Raw genomic sequence first — 23,977 nt, 5'->3', positions numbered from 1 at the left:
CAACAAAATGAGTCGAGCGCAAAAACTATGCCGACATTTCAGTGCTGATGGAACGCCACGCTTCTGTGGATCCCAACTTTTGGACGAATTGCAGAACTAGCAGAGTCCCTCAATTCTCTAACTAGGATGAAAAACGATGCTAATCAAAAATGCAGATGCTGGAAATAGAAACAGAAAATTCTGGTAGCAGTCAGGTCACACAACATCTGAGGAAAGAGAAACAGCGATAACATTTCAGATCAAAGACCCTTCTTGACTTATTTATTTCTTCCTACCTTGTATTCATCCTTTCTTCCCTGGACGTGTTCCTTCCTGCTTACATAAGTCACATTTCTGATGCCCTCTTGTACTTTGACAGATTTTAGTTCCCGGCTCAACTGGTTGAGCTTCACCATGGACTCTCTACATCTTGATTATCTTCTTCCCAGAATAGATGCCCAACCAACTCCTTTCTACCTACACACTCATCTGCCTGGCTAAACCCGTTCTCCCTTTTAACCCCAGGTATCTTTCTGCAGATCAAAGGGTGTAGTTATAGAATCTACTTTCTGTGGATCAAAAGGTGTAGTAAGCATATGGGCCAAAGTTACAACATGCCTTTTTGTGGGATGTGAGGAAATAGTCTTTGTTTCAGACCTGCTCAGATATCCACCCTCAAATATTTCTCTAGTACACTGCTACCTCCATTCATATGAACTTGAAAAGTTCACTACTTTTACTGAAATTGCCACTTTGCTCTCTACTACATAGACCCTTGTTGATTATTTCCTCAACATTCTGGATTCCCCCCCATCTCCAGAGGATAAACAGGTGACCCACATTCATTACAGTGCACAGACTCTCACAACTATCTTGACATATTTCCACAAACCCTGCCTCCTGTTATGTCCCCATTCCATTGTCTTAGTTCCTCCATTTCTGTTGTATTTGCACTTGCTCCAATAATGAGGCTCTTTATACAAATGCCTCGGATATCTTCCTTCTTAAAAGAAAGCTTTTACTGTTCCATAATTGTTGAACTCTAATGATGCTAAGTGGCAATAATAAATAATGTAATTATACTTGTTGGTGCAGGGCATTAATGCCCAATATGCAAGATATTAAGAATATCACAGGAATTCATTGTGAAAGTTTCCCCAGATAAGTTATTCATTATCATTGAAAACATTAGCGACGCAGTGGCGCTGGTTTCCAATGGGAACGGTGATGGACGCACCACACATCTCTGCCCTCCAGTTCCTGCGGACTTCCGTCGCTGAAGTATAGGATTTTGGTGTGTGTGTGTGCGCACTTTATCATCATTCCTTACAACGCTGTGTACGACAGTGATCACAACTTCTACTGAAGTGTGGATGGTCGTTGGTTCGCTCGAAGCTCATCCGCCCTCTGACAGGTCATGTTTTTGGTCCTGCTGGGAGTCCACAGCCCCCTCCTCACCTGGCAAACCAGGTGGGGGAGATGGTTTAGTCTCCGACCATGGAGCAGGAAGCACGGGATTACATGGTACCCGTGGCGGGGGGAACTCAAAGACGTCTTGAAAGGATGGGTGATCTAGAAGATTAAGGGGGGGGGGGGGGGACTCCAGAACTGTGCCTGATTTTTGGAAAGTACAAAATGTCAACATTTGTACAATACAGGTTGGAACATGACAAAGTTAAAGATAAGGGGAAGCTTACAAGGAAGCTTATTGCCAAGTCAGTTTTACCTAAATGGCTACTAAAGAAGTCTCATCGACTTGAACAGTTGACATTCAAGCTGGATCTTTATCTAATGTTTGCAATGCTATTTTCTATGTTTGCCAAACACTGCAATGAAATTATACAAATTGTGTTGAGGTTGATAACAGTTTCTCGGCAGAGCACAGCTTGTGAGCTGAAGCCTCTGCTGTTCTTTCCAACAGTAAAATAAAAACGTGATAAACTATGACAGACTTACTTTGATAAATGCTTGATTAAATCTAAGAAGATGGTCGTATCAAATTCTCATTTAATTTGTTCAACACAAATCCCTGGGGCAAATCGAGTAACTGTCATCACATGCAGACAACAAACAAATTGTTAAACTCTCTCCAGGAACTGGAGGATGTGCGTTGAAAAGCGGTTTCATAATTTTATAAAAATTGAACTGTGTTCATGCCAATGCATGAATCTGATGGTGAATTTACATGAATAATTAAGTTAACTCTGATGACACAGTCCCAAGAGCCCCTGGAAACTCAGCAAATAAGAACTGGTGCAAGAAAGATCCTCATTCTTTTTTTCTGAGCAAATGGAAAGATGATATTCTGATTGCCAGTACAATGAATAGCAGGAAAGGTTTAAAATCAATTTAAATGCAGCACAACTAATGGACTAAAGAGCTAAATTCCTCAGACACCAGTCTTGTTATTAAATTGGTAAACATTTATTTCCTTTGCTGAGAACATACCCTCTTCCCGAGGTCTGAAATGGCTGATGACAGTTCACAATAATTCAAATAGTACTGTATTGTCATATGTACCTAGTGTATTGTCATATGTACCTAGGTAGTGTTTTTTTTTTGTTTTACATACAATCCAGTAAAATCATACTACACATAACTAGAATCATACAGAAGTACATGAGTGCAATGATTGCTGTGTAAAAATAGATTTCTTCTGAGACATTACACAAACATTTCTGACACCATCTTGCACCTTTTAGATATCAAGTTCTTAAAAATATTGAGTCTTATCCTGGCCTTAAAGGCCCATGGTTCTGGCAGCGGCACTGGATTGATAATGTTGGGGTTGGCCTAATGGTGTTAATACTAATGGTGTTCTCTACCACCTATAAAGATGATGATTCAGGGATTCAATGCTCTGTTTAATTCCTTTCATTATCCAGCAAGACCCCTGCGAGCCGCGCAGCAGGTGGTTGTTCCTGAGTGCCACATCCAGCTGAGGACACCAATGGCTATGCTTGGCCAGGCCCATCCTGCAACACCGCCAGGCCAATGGGCCTTCGTGGTCAGGTTAAGAACCCTACACCTATAACAACTGGGATTTCATAATAGTGCCAAATCTGGAGCCAAAGTAGTCAAGTTTGAGGATCACTAACTTAGTTCAGGACCACTGAACCAAGATCACAATCTGTGTGACCCTTTACCACACATTACAATCACTGGATACACCTTGGAAGGCATACCCAAATAAATACTCTTCAAAAATAACAACGCTGGATATGTCATGCCATGCATCATTTTCATTGTGATAGGAACATGAAAGGTTGGCATAATAATTGACAATCACATACAGTAATTGTTTCACAAATATGAAGCAGTGAGCTAGCCCCTACTTCAATGTTAAAATGCTGGTTGCCTCTTTAGTTTACATAGCATATGACTACAAACACTTTGAAAACTGCAGACCTAAACTTCTATCTTTTACTTGGCAACTTTGAAAAGATGAACTTTGGCACATTCGCAAAATAATTGTGTTCTTGCTTTCACCTATAGCTACTGCAGTTGATTCAGTGCAACTGATAGAGCAGCAGATGAGGTTCAAGTGACTTATCAGTGTGTGTTCTCCTGCAAGCTTACGATAAGGCCTGACACAAGCTTGAGGAATAGCCCAAGGAATTATCTTCCATTTGGCCCCGATGTGAAAGGACTTTGACCTGAAACGTTAACTCTGTTTCTTTTCCCAGAGACGTGGCTGACCTGCTGAGATTTTGCAGCATTTTCTGGCTTTATTTACAGCATCCCCAGTCTTTTCAATGTCCATTACAACTTTCAATAAAGGCGGATTTCAACATTTTTGAATCTCATTAACACCTTTTCTCTGCATAGCTACCACCTCCACCCATCCTTATATTAATCATATTCCGATCCTCTCTCCATTTTGACATAAACACACAATTTGATGGAGAGCAACAAGAGTGGAGTCTAGTTTCAGGCAATACGATCATAGATACAATAGGGGAACAGCAAGGCTGGTGACGTTCATGAGCACAGGGTCTGCACGTTAATTGGATTGCTCACTCCACATCTTGTGACTTCCCGTTCAGAAACCAAATCCTCATGTGGATAACTCATTAACATCCAAACTGCCTACGATCTAATTTAATTTGGTAGTGCTTTCCTCTTAGTTAGCTGTGGAGTTCCAGTCAATCCAGAATTTAAAAAATCAGGCAAAGCTCCAGTTTAAATCAGGAGGTTGTAATGGCCCATCCCAATTACAGGTCTGTTCCTACCCAAATCTTGTCCAGCACTGAATGACTTGGGCAGGATATCTGTGTTGCAATGTCAGGTCAGTCACTGTAATTATTGCCCGTGAAACCTACTGATCTATCAAATCCAACTAAGCATCAACATCATGGACTTGTCTGTGATACAATACCCGAACCTGCTGCTCAAGCAACACCGAGTGTGTGAAATATACACAAATTATTATTTGCAAATTAAAAATCCCAAAACAGTGCTTTACTGGAACTTGAGCCAAGACAGCCCAATAAATTGCAGAGAGCTGTAGATGTAGCCCAGTTCATCACACAGTCCAGAATTCCCACCATTGACTCCATCTACACTTCACACAGTCTCGGGGAAACAGCCAACATAACCAAAGACTTGTCCCACCCCGGTCATTCCTTCTTCTCACTGCTTCTGTCCAGCAGAATATACAGAAGCTTGAAAGCATGATCACCAGAATCGTAATCAGGTTTCTGAACAGTCCTTACTTCATCTAGGGTACTGTCTGATTCACCTATACCGTGGCATTGAGGATATTGAACTTTGTCTCTGGAACTCATGCGCTGCAATTCTCTGTATTCTGCACTCTGTATCTTCCCCTTTACTCGACATATAGTACTTGTGCTTCACTTGATTGTATCTATGTATGGTATATCTGATCTATTTGGATAGCAAGCAAAACAAAGCTTTTCACTGTACCTCGGTACATGTGGCAATAATAATTCTAAACCAAATTCTGCATCTGCTCTCTATTGTGGACATTAGCACCACATCATTTTGGTAAAGAGCAGGGAGATACATCTAATGTCCGAGCCAATACGTATGACAGTATATCTAGTCATTCTCACATTGCTGCTTGTGTAAGTTTGATGTATGCAAACTGATTACGATGCTTTCCATCGCACTAGCGACTACTCAAAATATATTTTTTTGGTTACATGGACCAGAGGTTATGATGAGCGCTACACAAATAGGAATTTGAAGTCTTCTATATCCATTACAGCAAAACATTCTTTAAATTTCAGAAGAGAAACATCGTACTTTTCACTTTGATGAACCAATTAGTTTATACTTGCTACAGAGGATCTGACCACAACAAAATAATTAAAAATTTAAATACAAACCTGCACATCTTTGGAATGTGGGAGGAAACCAGAACACCCGGAGAAAACCCACGTGGTCACAGGGTATAAACTCCATACAGACAGCAGCAGAGGTCAAGTTTGAACCCGGGTCCTTGGCGCTATAAGGTAGCATCTCTACCACTGCGTCACCACATAAGATTGCAGCAGTTCCCTGCATAAGAGTTTTTGCTCCTTGACCAAGAGCATAGAGGACCTTCTTTAAAATGCTGGCATTTGAACCTTGTATTTTACCATTAATCCCCAGGGTCTGATGGTCTGCATCCCAGGGTACTTAAGGAAGTGGCTCTAGAAATCATGGATGCATTGGTGATAATTTTCCAATGTTCTATAGACTCAGGAACAGTTCCTGTGGATTGGAGGGTAGCTGATATTGAACTTTTTAAGAAAGGTGGGAGAGAGAAAACGGGGAATTATAGACCAGTTAGCCTGACATCGGTGGTGGGGAAGATGCTGGAGTCAATTATAAAAGATGAGATAGCCGCATATTTGGATAGCAGTAACAGGGTCAGTCCGAGTCAGCATGGCCTTACGAAGGGGAACTCATGCTTGACTAATCTTCTGGAATTTTTTGAAGATGTAACTAGAAAAATGGACAAGGGAGAGCCAGTGGATGTAGTGTACCTGGACTTTCAGAAAGCGTTTGATAAGGTCCCACATAGGAGATTAGTGGGCAAAATTAGGGCACATGGTATTGGTGGTAGAGTGATGACATGGATAGAGAAGTGGTTGGCATACATGAAACAAAGAGTAGGGATTAACGGGTCCCTTTCAGAATGGCAGGCAGTGACTAGTGGGGTACCGCAAGGCTCGGTGCTGGGACCGCAGCTATTTACAATATACATCAATGATTTGGATGAAGGGATTCAAAGTAACATTAGCAAATTTGCAGATGAAACAAAGCTGGGTGGCAGTGTGAACTGTGAGGAGGATGCTATGACAATGCAGGGTGACTTGGACAGGTTGGGGGAGTGGGCAATTGCATGGCAGATGAAGTTTAATGTGGATAAATGTGAGGTTATCCACTTAGGTAGTAAAAACAGGAAGGCAGATTACTATTGTCCCTTAATTTGAGGAAGGACCTTCTTGCTATTGAGAGAGTGCAGCGTAGGTTTACAAGGTTAATTCCCAGGATGGCGGGACTGTCATATGCTGAGAGAATGGAGCAGCTGGGCTTGTACACTCTGGAGTTTAGAAGGATGAGAGGGGATCGGATTGAAACATATAAGATTGTTAAGGGCTTGGACACGCAAGAGGCAGGATACATGTTCCCGATGTTGGGAGAGTCCAGAACCAGGGGCCATAGTTTAAGAATAAGGAGTAAGCCATTTAGAACGGAGACGAGGAAACACTTTTTCTCACAGAGAGTGGCGAGTCTGTGGAATTCTCTGCCTCAGAGGGCGGTGGAGGCAGGTTCTCTGGATGCTTTCAAGAGAGAGCTAGATAGGGCTTAAAAATAGCAGAGTCAGGGGATATGCGGAGAAGGCAGGAACGGGGTACTGATTGGGGATGATCAGCCATGATCATATTGAATGGCTGGCTGGCTCAAAGGGCCAAATGGCCTATTCCTGCACCTATTGTCTACTGTCATTGAGAATGTGGTCAACTGCTTATAGGTTCTGAATAAGGTGGACTGAATAAATACAGTCTTTGAAGGTGTCAGTCACCTTTCACAATCTGATCTCAGCGGGTCTGTGGACGAGGAACTGGTATTGGGACGATGGGAACATTGCACATTATTTGCTTTGGCAGGATGATTAAAAGGAAGTTGAGTAGAATATTTTTTTTCGACTCAGATGGTGGTGACATTCCAGAATTATTTCATGGAAAGGATGGTGGATACAAATGCCATCGTTACATTTAAAAATACTTAAGACGATCATATGAGCCTACGGCGCTAAGAGCAGAGAGCTGGAAAATAGGATCAAAGTGGGTAGTTTTGCTTTCATTATTGCATTGGCACTCTAAATTCATGAACTCGTTCTGAAATATAAATTCCTGATATGCTGTGCACGGTGGATTTTGACTGAAATGAATATAATTTTAAATTCACGGAAACAGGCCCTTCAGCCCACTGAGTCCAACCCAACAATCATCGATTGTTGGACTACTCACACTAGTTCTATGTTGTCCCACTTTCTCACCCACTCCCTATACATTGGGGGCAATTTACACAGGCCAATTAACCTACAAACCCGCACGCCTTTGGAATGCGGGTAGAAACCGGAGCACCCAGAGAAAAAACATGTGGTCACAGGGAGAACATGCAAACTCCACACAGACAGCACACACGGTCAGGATCTAACCCAGGTTCTGTGAGTTAGCAGCTTTATGAGAAAAGGTTGTACGAAGCTGGTCTTAAATTTATAAAATTTAGCATCATTTTGTTGACTCTCAGTCTCAAAAAGGGTCTCAACCTGAAACAATCACCTATTCCTTTTCTCCAGAGATGCTGTCTGACCCACTGAGTTACTCCAGCTTTGTGCCAATCTTCTGTTTAAACCATCATCTGCAATTCCCTCCTACACATAGAAAGCTTTCTGTGTCTTGCGGGCATCTATCAATCCTTTGCCATGCAGCAGCTGAGCGCAGAAAGATGTGAAATAAACATGTTGTTTGAGTCGCTGGCTGTTGCTGAAACTAGTGCTATTAAGAAGCTGCATGAGTCCCTCAGGCTAATGACTAAACAACAACATGGCACATCATACCCAGCTTAAAAGACCCAGCACCCGATCTGTACCTGGGGACTAGTCAATGTGCTATCCAGCAGAGAGCAATTTACAGAATTATCCTTGGAGAGGTGATGTACCAAATAAATAGGCTTAAAAACATTTAATATTGCAGATTAATTTCATTAAATTGAATGAACACAGGTCGATCCAGAAAAAAAGCTAAAGCTGGCATAAAAAAACCCCCAGAACTTTCAAAGCAGCTTTCCGATAAACTTCAAAGTGAAGTTTCAGTGCTTATAACTTTTCATCTGTGACTTAACCCAATATTTGGATTCTTTGCACCACAGTCCTCAAATATTCCCCAAAGATCAAAATTGCAATCTGTGGTGAGTTTGTGGCCTTTGAAGATGAAACATTCTCGGGTATGAGCCTGAATGTGCCGCCGAAAGGTTTTTCAGTGGTTCTTTTCAAATTCTGTAATCTTCCCTTTGATTCCAAAATCAGAGATTGTTTCTGTGAACATTTTGTATAGATAGTTCTTTTAAAAATGAGTTTAACTGAACAGTGATTTTGCAAACCAATGCATCTGCTTCAATGACAAAATTGATGTCATAAAATTATACAGCATGGAAATGTACCCTGTTAGCGCCCATCAACCATGGCAACTACAATGCCCATCCTTGAGATGAGAAAAACATTTTTCACACAGAGTGTGGTGAATCTCTGGAACTCTCTGCCACAGAAGGTAGTTGAGGCCAGTTCATTGGCTATATTTAAGAGGGAGGTAGATGTGGCCCTTGTGGCTAAAGGGATCAGGGGGTATGGAGAGAAGGCAGGTACAGGATACTGAGTTGGATGATCAGCCATGATCATATTGAATGGCGGTGCAGGCTCAAAGGACCGAATGGCCTACTCCTGCACCTATTTTCTATGGTTCTATGTTTCTATGTAAACCTATTTGCTCGCATTCATTATGCCTTTTCTATCCAAGTAGTTGTCTAAATGCCACACCTGCGAGTTCGGGGGCATGCGTGCGGTAAAAGGAGCAAATGAATAAAAGGAGCAAGTGAATAATATTAATATAATATCAAGGGGGTGGGTGTGTGTGTGTGTGTGTGTGTGTGTGTGTGTGTGTGTGTGTGTGTGTGTGTGTGTGTGTGTGTGTGTGTGTGTGTGTGTGTGTGTGTGTGTGTGTGTGTGTGTGTGTGTGTGTGTGTGTGTGTGTGTGTGTGTGTGTGTGTATGGTGGGTGTGTGTGGTTGTGTGTGTGAAGCCGGGCATGGGACCCAATGGATCCTACTTGGTCTAGTCTCTTTTACATTTCTCCCCCCCCCCCCGCCTTAAACCTGGTTCTGGACAACCCTGCCCTGCGAAAACAAAATGCAGTCAAGTCATGAAAAAATTACTTTAGAACCATAAGTTTTCACTAAAACAAAGGAAGAACCTGTAATGCGTGATGTAAAAGCCCACTTATTATCCATCCACTTATGTTAAGTGACAACATAGAAAACCATTAAATGACCTTGTCCAGATTGAAAAAGAATCCTGACCCAAATGTCCCCTGTTCATGTTCTCCAGAGATGCTACCCGACCCATTGATTTACTCCAAGATTGTGCATCTTTCATGACCTTGTTACTACTTGACTATTTTTAAAATTTGTGCTGTCAAAAAATGTAAGTTAAAAATAACAACATATTCCCCCTCATTACAAAATTTCGTAAACCTGAATAAATCTAGCTCACACCAATTTACCAAAAACATATATTCTGGGGCCTACACAAGATACAAAACGTGTCACAATCACTGACCAAGTTGAGCCAACTATATCCTGGATGTTCTCCACTGCTAGATTCCTACAGCAGATCAAGTGCTGAGATTCTCCAGCATTCAAAATGGGGAATGTGTCCACAGATCATTTGCAACATTACAAAAACAATGCAGGTCAAATCATTTCCACAAGAGGTGAAAAGGGATAAGAATATGGCAAGTTCCATTTTATTTTTAGTTATTGTAGTGTGTTGTGCATACAACAATGCACAGCAGCAGTGCTACTGCCTCAACTCCTGGTTTTGCTCTGAACCTTGAATGCTCTGTGTGGAGTTTGCATGTTCGCCCTATGATCACATGGATTGCTGCAGAAGGCTCCAGTTTTCTCAAAATATGTGTTGATTGGTAGCTTAATTGTCTTTTGCAAGTTACCTTGATTCTTCCATGTATCCTAAACCATAGGATACATGGAAGAATCAAGGCGAGTTAATAGGCACATGGGAAAGAATAGGCTGCATGGAAATAAGCATATGTTCAATGGGATTTTTCTGGGAGCCAACTCCAAACTAAGTAGAAAGCATTTTATCAGGATGCATCACAGCATGGTTTGGAAACAGCCCCTTCCAAGACCGCAATTGCAGAGTAGTGGACTCAACCCAGTCCATCACACTAACCAACCTCCTTTCCAGTGACTCCATCCACACTTTATGCTGCCTCGGCAAGGCCATCAGCATTATCAAGTTCCAATCTCACCCCAGTCACTACCCTTTCTTCCCTCTTCCATTAGGCTAGAGGTACAGAGGTTTGAAAATGCACACCTCCCGATTCAGGGACAGCTTCTTCCCAGCTGTTATCAGGCAACTGAATTGACCTCTCACCAACTAGAGTGCTGTCCTGACCTCCCTGCTACCTCATTGGAGACCTTAGAACAATTTTTAAAATCGGACTTTACCTTTCACTAAATGTTATACCCTTTATCCTGTATCTGTAGACTGTGGACAGCTTGATTGTAATCATGCAGTCTTTTTGCAGTCTCGATAGCACTCTCCAAAAAACATTTCACTGTCCTTCGGTACACGAGACAATGATAATAATAATAATAATAAAAATAAAAAGTCACTAATATTTTTTCAGGATTATATTGGCGTAAACTTAATAGTTACCAGATTGAAGATCCTTGTATCACTTAAACATTAAAATCTCAAGACATGAAAGTGGTATTCCATACAAATATTTGCTCAGACTTTCCACAATAAGAACAACCACTCCAATAAGGAGTATTGTTTAAAGTTGATATTTCTTCACAAAAAAAAGCCAGTCCCAAAAAAACATAACACAGATACATGTAGGAAGGAAATGCAGATGCTGGTTAGAGACAATATTCAAAATATATGTATTTTCATTCTCAATAGATAGAACAGAACTGCAGAGAAACACGTTCTTTGGCCCACAACGTCCGTACCGACCATGATGCCAAGATAAACTAATCTCATCTGCCCACACGCAATCCATATCCCTCCATTCCCCGTGTATCCATGTGCCAACCTAAAAGCCTCTCAAAAGCCTCTGTTGTATCTGTCTTCATCACCACCCCTGGCAGTGTATTTGAGATGAACAAAACAAGATTAGTTTTGACATAAGGTGCTGGAATAACTCAGTAAGTCAAGTAGCATCTCTGAAGAACATGGATAGATGATGTTTTGGGTTGAAAGGTCTCAACCATTAAAGAATGAAGAAGGGTGCCAAACCAAAATGTCACCTATTGATGTTCTCCAGAGATGCCGCTTGACTTACTGAGTTACTCCAGAACTTTGTGTCCTTTTGTGTAAACCAGCAGCTGTAGTTCGCTGTTTCGACTCTAAGGTTAGTTTTAATGTGGGTTAACACACAGAAGCAAAAAAAGGCAAGAAAAAGCATTAATTGGGAAAAACAATCAACCTATGCCTTCAAAAAAAAAAAAATCAAGTCTCTTCCCATATCTTTCCTTGTCACAAGACATTATAGGTGCACTACCAGGGTTATCTAATTTATAAAAATTGTTAATACTCATAAATAATACATACAAATATATTGTTATGCAAATTCAGTGTGTAATGACCACAGAACACTAATTGCCATTAATTTGCAAACCAAACTAATAAAAGCTATTCAAGGATAAGAACCAAAATGGACAGTGGGTTAAAATATACAGTTTGAAAAAATGTAGAATACCGAAATAATTATGTATTGTTGTGTCATGGCATTAATCTTTCAGCATCTATGCATAATTGTACATATTTTAAAAAGGCCACAATCTTCAAATACATGGATAATTTTGAATACACATGTCATATGCATGTGATAATAAAACTATGTGCAGTTGTTACAATGATTCTCTGGCAAAGACAATCCTAGTGTTGCTTTCAGTTCAGCGCAAACATTTGGCTTACCTGTTTTTTGATGCAGTAATAACAACCTTGAATAGTGTATTCAATCAAGTTTATTTAGCTGAGAATGAACATCAACTCCTCTGCATTTTGGATCCTAGAAGTAAAGGTCAAACCAATGATTGTGGATGTCCTGTCCAAGATAAGGCTCTGGCTTATGTCTTTGTGGGGACATAGCAATAGATACACAAGGGGGTTTGCAGGTAATTTCTGACATAATTTCCATGATATGCAGGCTGTTATAACAGTATTCTACAATCAGATACACAAGTAGTACAAATTATAAAAAACCTGTTTACAACAAAACATATACTAGAGGACACAAAATGCTGGAGTGTCTCAGTGGGTCAGGCAGCATCCCTGGAGTACGTGGATAGGTGACATTTCAGGTGCAAGTAAATAATAACAGAGGGGAATTATATAGATGCCCTCAATGGGAGTGTTTAGTTTAACTTAGATATACAGAACAGAACAGGCCCTTCGGCCCCCATGCCGATCAGTGATCCCCGTACACTAGCACTACTCTACACACTAGGTACAAATTACAATCTTTACCGAAGATAATTGACGTACAGACCTGTGTGGGAGGAAACTGGAGCACCCGGGGAAATCCCATGCGGTCACGGGGAGAATGTATAAATTGTTTACAGACACCATCCGTAGTCAGGATCGAACCCGGGTCGCTGGCGCTGTAAGGCAGCAACTCCACTGCTGCACCACCGTGCCACCCTTGTGTAATCTGGGACCTTGGATATGCTGATGGTGCACGAGTCAAGATAGAGGTGTCAATATATAAAGTGCCAGCTGGTAAAATGAGAAAATACTAGATAACAAGGGTGAAAATAAGACTGTCGAAAGATAGAGAGGCAAGGATATATTTAATAGAAAAAATATAGTCCACAGGCCACGCAGTCAAAAGTATCATTTTAAATGAGATAAAGGATAATATTTAGTTCTGGAACCAAGTCTGAGGTTAGGAGGAAGAGGATTGTGTGGTGAGTTATAAATGATTGGAAGTGGTTTTACCTGGATTAAGGTAATAGGTATGGAGAGGCTACATCAACTAAGAAAATGATGCAATTGCCTTTTTAAAAAAGGGTGCAGGAAAAGTCAATGGAGTGAATGTGGTGCGTGGGTAGTTGATGAGGAGTGACATTTCAGAGTAATGGGAGCTGGGGCAGAGTTTAAAGAGTTACCAGCCGGTTTGTGAAGAGAAATTCAAGTGGAGCAGGGCGGCATAATTGCACAGCTGGTAGAGCTGCTGTCTCAGAGCACCATAGACCTGGGTTTGATCTTGACTTGATGAGGGGCTATGTGCGGAGTTTGCATGTTCTCTCAGCGAGTTCTGGGTGCTTCGGTTTCCTCCCACATCCTAAAAGACATGGGGAGTTTGTAGGTTAATTGGCCCTCTGTAAATTGCCTCCCAAGTGTAAAGGGAGTGGATGAGAAAGTGAGATAACATAGAGCCAGTGAGAACAGTTGATCAATGGGTTGGACCAGAGGGCCTGTTTCCACTCTGTATCTGTAAACTAAAGATGTGCAAATTTAGAAAGGAGTTATATAATGACAAAATGCTTGAAGAAGAAAGCACAATAGTAGAGGGGGCAACAAGGTCCATAAGGGATGTGATAAGGACCATCATTATACTTATCCGAGGTCATCATGAGCTATAAATTACAGATTCACAGAACAATCATTATTAACAAGGTGATGCCAGCCATGTCAAGTTTTCAGAAAATTGGGACACTAATACATACAATATGCATGTTTCAGAAATAATGTTGTCAATAATGGTTATTGAAATTTCACTTCTTGTGCAATGTGGAAATTCTTACCCAATACATTGCAACTTTAATCAGGGTGGTCAATAGTGTAAATAAATGAAGTTAGTGTCTTTCAAATGATTTTATATGGCAGCATTGCAAGCCTTTTCAAAACGTTTAGTTTTGGAAACTGTCCCCGATTCCAATACCTTGCATTCCAGCATACAATTAAAATACACTTTTAAAATGGGATGGAGGAAAAGGTTTATTCCAGGGCCAATTGTGATTATTTCACCCTTATTTATTCTTAAGTGTCAACTCGTCTGATTCAACTCAAGCATTATCACTAGAGATCAATCAATAATCTGTTCAGGACCTTCTGTACCTCTATCAGCAGACATTCTTACATTCACACTTATAATGGGAAGTGCCAGAACTGTCACACTACTTTAAAATCTATTTTCAAAAAGTGCCACATTTGTATTAGATGTGCCAAAAATGTAACAATCAAAACTGAAGGTAGCCAATGAGTGCAAGGATATGAAGCATATAAATTTGTACGAATTTTACACTGCAAAGATCCATTAGATTAGCTCACTTCAAATTAACCTATATTTTGAAAAAAACATCATTAATTTGCTTCAAAATGAGCCCAGACAAATATTTGTGAAAATAGAACCACTCTCAGTCGTCTTAAAATGCCAAAGTCTTTCGAGTTGGACAGGTATATTGTCAAAAAATATTTAACAATAAGTAGTAAAACAGCTTTGAAGAGCAATATTCATTTCATGCCAATGTGAAACATAATTCAGATGCAAGAGTGAAACTGGCCTTTAATAGCAAAATAGAAATTAGGTTACGTTGACCTCTGTAGCAGCCGCAATACTATTCCCTACTGACGAGGAATACATATCTCAATCACCACCGTTTTTAGCTATTAAATTACGGCATAGAGGCGCAACAGTAGAGCTGCTCCCTTACAGCATCAGAGATCCAGGTTCAAACCTGACTATGGGTGCTGTCTGTGCGGAGTTTGCACATCCTCCCACTGTCCTGCATGCGATTTCTCCGGGTGCTCCGATTTTCTCCCACACACTAAAGACTTACAGGTTTGTACGTTAATTGGCTTGTGTAAAATTGCAAATTGTCCTCAGTGCAGGATAGTGTTAGTGTGCGGGATTGCTGGTCGGCGTAGACTCAGTGGGCATCAGATTTAGGCATCAAAAGACAAATGTGCAAAGAAAAGCATTGTGTAGCGTTGTTACAAAACCTACCGGAGGCTTTGGGGGAGGGGGGGATTAAAATGCAGGTTTGTATAGGTTGTCGGAGAGGGATTTCCTCGGGCTGCTAGCTGATGAAGAAAAATCGCTCGCGCTTCCGTTCCCGTTTTTTTTTTTTTTAATTTGCTGGACAATTGCATCGCTGGATTGAAGTTAAGTGCGATTTCTAACGCCTTCAACATCACAGATCGCAAGCGCAGGACAAAACAAAAGGTATGTCGTTTATTTAACATACTATCTTGCTTTTTGGCATGGTTTCATTTTAATCTTATGATGCGAAAAATGTTATTTGGGCCCCCATACAAATCAGCCATGGCTTGCCTGCCGATATGGGCTTAACATTTATGGCAATGGCAACATTCCAATCGACCACATTCCAGAAAGAACAACTCTCAAGTTAATAAAATTCTTTTTTTTCTTGTACAATCATGTCATAAGAACATCTAAATCATCTATATGTTGTGTTAGTGTCTATCCATGATCAATATATTCATACTAAATATCCACAGTACAGTTTTAGTCAGATGTATTGTGCAAAAAAAAAATTATTTTGATTATCTTGAGAGTGGATGTTTCTGGATTAATTTATGGGAATTAAATTCCTTCCATTTGGCATATAAATTCATGACAAAGTGAGATTTAAAAATCATGTTATATTGTGAATTGTGTGAATGGGATCAGTTTGTTATTTGTTATTTGGATTCTTAAGCTATTTAAATTTTTTTGCCTTTTCTTAAGAAAAGATAGATGTTTAGATCTAGTAATTGAATTTAGATGAATGTAATTGATTAGATGAATTAATTGATTTGATGAAACTGATGAATATGAAGTTTTTTGTTGGGTATTTACTATTTGTTTTACCGTTTAACTTTATCATTTCTACCTTTTTTTCTAAAACTGAAAATAATAACTTGTTTCTGTTAATGCAGTTCGGTGTTTTTTTTTTCTTTACATTTTAAATAGATGTCTCCGAAGAAGAAATGCAAAATTGTCAATCCAAATGCCGAGCAAAATAGACTGATTTAGACAGCATTCGAAGAGATTATCTGAATATGGACTACTCAAAATGTGATGATCTACAGGACATTCTTAATGGGTAAGTAGTCGGCAGAAAGGCATGTCATGCGTGGTTTGAAGAACAAAAACTTGTAGTTTACAAGGCCAAAATTGAAAAGTTGAGGAAAAACAAGGTGTACAGAGTTGCTTATTGGTTACAATCTGAGGAGTATGATGATGCTACTGATTATACCGCTAGCAACTGATCTTCTCCATAAAGACTTGGTCTTTTGCTACAAATTGTAATTTCTTTACCTGTCTGTTACGGACTTACAGCACATATTACAATAATATTAAAGTTCTGATCTTGAAAATATCATATTTTTGAATTTTCAAGGCAGTCTGGGTGTTTATTACTATTTCCATCACAATGGTCAATTTTGTAATTAGCCACAATTAGGTAACTAACTAATTATATGCTTTAATTTTAGGTCATCCAAGAAAGACATTTCATATGCGTTTCAGAATGCCTCAATCTATAATAACTGAAAATTTCATTCAGTTCTTTAATTTTTAAGAAAGTTATGGGCTTTTATGTCAATTGACTGTCCTCGATTACAGCTTTTGTGTTAAGTCAATGGAAAAGCAATAGGCAACAAGATGCTAATTTCAGAGTATGAAAATGACCATAACGTTTTTAATACCGAAGATATGAAAGTAAATTAGGTATCAAATTAATGTTCTTTTTATGCTTTATCTGAATGGGTCAATTACTGGCTTGATTTTTGAAATCTCAAAATATTGTAACATTCCTACAATGTGTTGTCATTTATACAACGCCTTTAATTTTCCATATACCGAAGCAGTTCCAGACCACATAAATACTCCCTGAAACGTAATTGTCAGGTAGGGAGTTGTTGGTCAAGCTTCTACAAAACAATAATGAGGTACGTGACCAGGTATTCTGATTTTTCAGGATGTTAGCCAACTCCCAAAATAAAAACTCGCTTCAGATTGCTCCTTAGGATCTTTCATTTCTATGCGACGGTAGAGAAACCTTCGCCCAATTGCCAAGTTAGCCCAATCCGAACTTAAAATCATTGGTCTAGAAGTTCCATAATCTCCCAACATGAGGCTACTGACACTCTGACAAAGGCGGCGCGGCTCTTAAGCGGCCTTGCAGCCTGTCCGCGTTTTTATCATTTTTTTGTCTGTGTTTTTTATGTAGTTTTTGATGTTGGGGTGTGTGTGTGGGGGGGCGGGGGTGGGGTGGGAGGGGGGGGGGGGGGGGGAAACTTTTTGAATCTCTCCCTGCACTGGAGACCCGACCTTTTTCCGTCGGGTCTCAGGTGTCGTTGAGGCCGCAACGAGGAGCGGCCTCCAACGGGAAGAAGCCGGGACTCTGGTGCCGTCGCGGAGCTGGCCTGGAGCGGAGCGGGGAGGAGCGCTGCTATGCGATAATGAGGCCGCAACTCCTACAACTGCTACCGGAGAGTCGGAGGACGGGTCTGTGAACGGCGGCACCGGGAGCCCGCGGCTCCCTGGGGGGAGACCGCTTTTCGGGGCTCCTGCAACGGCGAATTCTCCCGCCCGAGTTGCGGGGTTGAAGAGCTCCTGGAGCGGGGCCTACATCACTGCCCCGCGCGGCTAATCGGACTCTGCGAGCGCACATCTAACACCACCAAGACCCGGTGTGCGACCTGCGTTGCTTTAATGGGCCGCGGGACAATCGCCATCGCCAGCCGGGGGCTATGACTTTGACTCTGACATCGGGGGGGGGGGGGGAGAGTGCAGTGGAGAGATAAGTTTATTTGGCCTTCCATCACAACTATGTGATGGATGTTTATGTAAAATGTAATTATGTTGTGTCTGGGGTCTATTTGTGTGTAATGTATGGCTGCAGAAACGGCATTTCGTTTGGACCTCCAGGGGTCCAAATGACAATTAAATTGACTCTCTTGACTCTAGCTGCTAATCATCTCTTATGTTTGTAACTCAAGTGGCTGATACTTTAAATGAGGAAAATGGACAGACGATATTGAAACCATGCGTACATTAGGCGACTGTTCACCAGTGGGAACTCAGTGGGTCAGGCAGCATCTTTGAGGGAGATGGACAGACAGCGTCTTGAATCAGGGCCCCTCTATCAGAGTAAAGGGGGAGATAGTTGGTAGAGAGAGTCGAGGGGAAGGGATGGGCAAGAAGTAACATGACAGGTGAATTCAGGCAAGGTGGGGTAGATTGACAGGCGAGTCAGTTGGGGAAAGATGTCCACCAGAGCCTGTGATGCTTCAGCCATTTTAATTCCCCTTCCCATTCTGACCGTTCTATCCTCGGCCTCCACCAGTGCCACAGTGAGTGCTACTTGATAGTCCACAACCCAAGTGGCATGAACATTAAATTCTCTAATTTCAGGTAACCAACCCCCTTCTCATTGACTCAGTTTCCTCCTCCACCATCTGCGCACACATTTCTTTCCTCTCCCCACCTCCATCTGCTCATTTCCCCACCCCTCTCCAACTCCTGTTCCTTTCCACCCATTGTCCTTCTCCTCTGGATCTACACATAACCCTCCATCATCCTTCCTTAACAGATTCCACCATTTGAAACCTTTTGCCTTCTCCACTACATCTTCAACCTTGGGCACTTTCTCCACCCATCTCTCCCCACCTGACATCTGCCAATCAACCGCCCCCCCCCTCACTTGTATCCACCCATACCGTGCTAAATCTTGCCCCACCCCTCCCTCTCTACCAACCATCTCCCCTCTATATCAGTCTGAAGAAGGGCCATAACTCGAGATGTTGGCTGTCTATTTCCCTCCGCAGATGCTGCCTGATCCGCTGAGTACTTCTAGTAGTTTGGGTTTTTGTTTAAGATTCTACCATCTGCAGTCTATTGTTTAGCTTAACACCCAGTCCATGAATTTCCACTTTGAATAGACATTGTGGGAGAACACTTACAATGATCTTGTTGCATAGGCGACCCCACCAGGCCTGAAAATTTTCCAATAATGTCATCGATCAGATATGTGATAAAAGATGAATGTGGACAACAAAGTATCTCAGCAACACCACAGGCAAATAAAGGCATATTTCTCAATAGCTGCAAAGATGGATGAAGGCTGTAACCAGTCGCTTCCCTAACTCTTGCCATTGAATATGTTCCTCTTCCACCGAGATCACCGTGGTAGTTGAAGTTCAAAGGCAACACTGCATAAAAAGTTTGACACTTCTATTGACCACTGCCTGTACTGCCTTCCAGTGTCTGTGGCTCAAGTTTAGTTTGGTTTAGTGTAGAGATACAGCATGGAAACAGGCCCTTCGGCATATCGAGTCCATGCTGACTATTGATCACCAATTCACACTACTTCTATGTTATCTCCCTTACTCATCCACTCCAAACTAGGTGCAATTCATTTTTAAACCTGCACGTCTTTGGGATCGGAGGAACTAGAGCACCTGGAAGAAACCCGCGCGATCACAGGGAGAACGTGTAAACTCCTCACAGACAGCACCCGAGGACAGGATCGAACCCGAGTCTCTGGTGCTGAGGCAGCATCTCCACCAGCTACACCACAGTGCCCCCCTCAAGGGTCAGAACGTTAAGTCATCAATAATCTTACGATACGATACAACTTTATTCATCCCCGGAGGGAAATTGGTCTGCCAACAGTCATAATACACAAAGTACACGAAAACTTGAAATTAAAATTTCAAGAAAGAAAGAAAAAGAAAAAAAAGAGGAAACAAAGAAGAAAAGGACAAGTGACTGTTGGCTGTTTGCTGTGTGCACAGCGCCTTAACCAGAACAAACAAACAAATAAACACAGGCTTATCTCCTGGGAAGAAAACTATAAAACTAGAGTGCCCCCCCACACTGGGTCTCCCTTTGCTCTCCCACTGTCTCGCACAGTGGTCCCCCCACGCCGGGTCTCCATTGTTATTCACGGCGGCCCCCCACACTCATCGACCGCTGACAACTGATCCAGGAAATTTGTCAACAATGAAAGACTGCCAACAATTTTACCACCTCAAGTTTGAATTAGGAGCGGTGCTGCATTCCAGAGTAAAATTTTCCAAATAAACCACGTCTTAAAGATATGCCCATCTAACCGTACTGAATAGTGAAAGGCATCGATAGAGTGGATGTGGAGAGGATGTTTCCATTAGTGGAGAGTCTAGGACCAGAGGCCATTGTCTCAGAATAAAAGGACGAATCTTGAGAAAGGAGACATTTCTTTAGTCAGAGGGTGGCGAATCTATAGAATTCATTGCCTCACAAGGCTGTGGAGGGCAAGTCATTGGATGTTTTTAAGGCGGACATTAATAAATTCTTGATTAGTTCAGGTGTCAGGGATTATGGGAGAAGGCCAGAGATTGGGGCTGAGAGGGAAAGATAGATCAGTCGTGATTGAATGGCGGAGTAGACTTGATGGGCCGAATGACCTAAATCTGCTCCAATAACTTATGAACCTTTCACCGAAAGATTCTGGTAGAAATTCAGTTGCATGGCGTTACCTTTTCCAGCATCGAAGGTTCACATTCTCCGACACTACTGAATCAGCCTTGTATGAGGAAATGCATTTAGCTTACATGCCTGTGCTGATGCATAGAAATACCAATGTTTCCTCAAATGGAATGCAGTTGCACTAGTTTTACATCAAGTCATTCCCTTTGGAAATCTGATAAGGCAGCTGCGTAAGAATGATTTGGTCAGGAGGAGCAGTTTCTTCATTGGTTAGATGCAAAGGTGTGGATGGGAAAGTGAGCGCACGCAGCTCTCCATACACCTGTAGCCAGTAATGATGTAAAAGAAGCTTCCCCTGTGCACGTCCCAACGCAGCCCACTCTACCCAACTCTGGCAAACTCTTCTATTTACTGGGAACCAAAAGGAATTGCAGATGCTGGAATCTTGAGCAAAAAAATAAAGTGTTGGGGTAACTCAGCAGATCAGACAGCATCTTAAAGGTGATGTTGAGACGGGCCCCCTTTATTGAAGAGTTGATGAGCATGTGAAGTGTCTTGGATGTAGGTCGGAAGGGACTGGGCATGGGGGGGGGGGAGGAGAGGAAACAACAGATAGAATTGAGATATTTGAAGATGAGTAAGATAGATTCGAGCTATTTGGAGACTAGTCTGAAGAAGGGTCCCAAACTGAAACATCGCCTATCCATTCATTTCCTCCTCAGTTGCTGTCGGAATCACTGTCACTACAGCATTTTGTTTCCTTCTATTTACTTACTTGCTCTCCATTTGTTTCCCATGACCCGAAACTTTCATTTCCCTACTTAATTGCTAGATTACACCTGTTCCACCTTCCAATCACCCAATTGTCAACCGCTGATCACCATTGTAATTCCCCAGTTTTCTGACCCATGCTATCACAATCCCAACTCAATATCCTGTTCTGCACACCACCCCAGGTCTCTGACTCACTGACACATCTTCCCTCTCCAACCTTGACAGATCTCATTATCAACGATTACACTTTTGGATCCACAATTCTCCCCTTCCTTGAAAACCATCCAGCATCCAGATCACAGACAAAGTTTCCTTCACACAGTCCAGGTGTGTAAACTAAAAATATTTCATCATGACTCAAGTGGTGCTCAAGCCACCTGACCTGCTGAGTTACTCCAAGACTTTGTGTCTTTGTAAACCAGCATCAGCAGTTCCTTGTGTCTTCATCTTATTGCTCCACTGCAAAATCTCCTCAAGGCATGCTTACTTTAAAGAAGTTAGTCTGAAGAAGGCTCCCGACGTGAAACATCACCTATCCGTTGATTCAGCCTCAGTTGCCAGTGCATTGTGATCGCTGAGGCACTGTGCAGTCATCAGTTAACTAATCTCTGCAAGCTCCAACGAATTTCACAGGGAACTGCCTGCGATGCTTGTCCAGATAATCAAATAACACATAACTTTAGAATGAAAAGAAAATTACCTAATGCAGAATGCATTTCTTTAAGAATGGGAGTAATTATTTCACATTCCCGAAATGAATGAATCTTTCACCTTGATGCTCATGTTACAGAAAATAATTCAGGCTTTGTTTCATTGATAGATCAATTAAGGAGGTGTAAATACTGAGCCAGATCGTGTTGACTAATGCAGTTAGTTCTGAATGGAAATGATGTCATCTTGTTGGTCAGGAAAAAGGAAGCATGGGTCAGTTATAGGCAGCTGGGATCAGAGGAGCGAGGAGCATTGGCACTGGGAACTAATAATATCAACAAAGCAAAAAGGGGTTGGGATACATCTCTGGCAGTTAAGATTAAGGAGAATCCAGAGACATTTTATAAACACATTAAGGGAATAAAGGGTAATTAAAGAGAATAGATCCCCCTTTAAACACTATAGTGGTCAAGATTCAAGATAATTTATTGTAATGTGTCCCAGAGAGGACAATGAAATTCTTACTTTGCTTCAGCAGAAGATAGTAGGCATCTAAAGTGGAGAGACACAGGAGATGGGTAAGGTCCTAAGTGAATATTTCTCCTCTGTTTTTACTACAGAGAAAGACTCGGGAAATTGGGAAAGTTGATGGTGATATTACAGTTGAAGAGAGAGGCCGGATATCCTAAAATGTATGAAGGTCGATAAATCTTCTGAGCCTCATCAGGTATATCAAAATATACTGTGGGGAGCTTGAGAAAAAAAACAGCAGGAGCCCTGGGAGAGATATACAAATCATCATTGGACATGGATGAGGTGCCTAAAGACTGGAAGGTGCATAATGTTGTGTCTCGATTTAAGAAGGGCTGCAAAGAAAAACCTAGGAATTGTAGACCAATGTCCAACATCTGTGGTGGGAAAATTACTGGAGAGGATACTGAAGGATAAGATATGTGGATTTTGAAAGAGTGGTTGATTATGGATAGTCACCATAATTTTGTGCATGGTTTGGGCCTCATGAATTTGATTTGAGTATTAGCAAGCTAACTGGATAGAGAATTGGCGTAAATGGTAAAAAGCAGATGTTGGGAGTGGAAGGCTGTTTTTTGGACAGGAGATAACTAGTGAAGTGCCTTAATGGCTAGATCAATACTGGGCCCATTGCCATTAGACATCTATGTCAATGATTTGGATGAGAATGTAACAGGCATGATCAGTCAGTTTGCAGATGACATAAAAATAGGTGGAATCGTAGAGAGTGAAGATGGTTATCAAGAATTAAAAGGTGATCTTGATCACCTGGACAAGTGGGCCAAGGAATGGCAAATGGAGTTTAATTCAGATAAGTGTGGGGTATTGCATATTGGGAAGTCAAACCAAGGCAGGACCTTCAGAGTGAACGGTAAGCCCTGGGAAAAGTTGTAGACCAGAAGGATCTAGGAGCACAGGTGCATAGTTCCCTGAAAGTGGCGTTGCAGATAGATAGGGGGTGTGAAGGTAGCTTTTGACGCACTGGGCTTCATCAGTCAGGGAATTGAGAGTAGGAATTCGGACATTATCTTATAGTTGTATAAGGCACTGTTAGTGAGGTCGCACATGGAGTATTGTATTTAGTTTTGGTCACCTTGCTACAGGAGAGAGATCATTAAGCTGGATAGAGGGCAGAGATTTGCGAGGATGTTGCCTGGACTTAAGGGCCTGAGCTATAGGAAGAGGTTGGGCAGGCTAGGACTTTGCTCCTTGGCGAGTAGGAGGCTGAGGAATGATCTTATTTATCGAGGCATATTAAATCATGAGGAGAGTAGATTGGGTGAATGCACTGTTCAACTT

General features: G+C 41.6%; 1 protein-coding gene across 5 annotated transcripts in view; it reads right to left on the bottom strand.

The window, feature by feature from the left end:
- The window catches only part of sytl5 (synaptotagmin-like 5), a 150,822-nt gene that overhangs the window by 90,602 nt on the left and 36,243 nt on the right, over positions 1-23,977 (bottom strand). Inside the window, exon 1 of one of the 5 annotated variants that reach the window (XM_055644589.1) lies at positions 20,773-20,856. The exons of the other annotated variants lie outside the window; for them this stretch is intronic. The gene's annotated coding sequence lies outside the window, so the exon portion shown is untranslated. Of the gene's footprint in view, positions 1-20,772; positions 20,857-23,977 lie in introns of those variants that run through there. 5 annotated transcript variants of the gene reach the window in all.

This window comes from Leucoraja erinacea, chromosome 13, assembly GCF_028641065.1.
Source record: "Leucoraja erinacea ecotype New England chromosome 13, Leri_hhj_1, whole genome shotgun sequence".
NCBI lineage: Eukaryota > Metazoa > Chordata > Chondrichthyes > Rajiformes > Rajidae > Leucoraja > Leucoraja erinaceus.
Note: the sequence above shows the minus strand (reverse complement) of the source record. Positions and strands in the feature narration are given on the sequence as shown.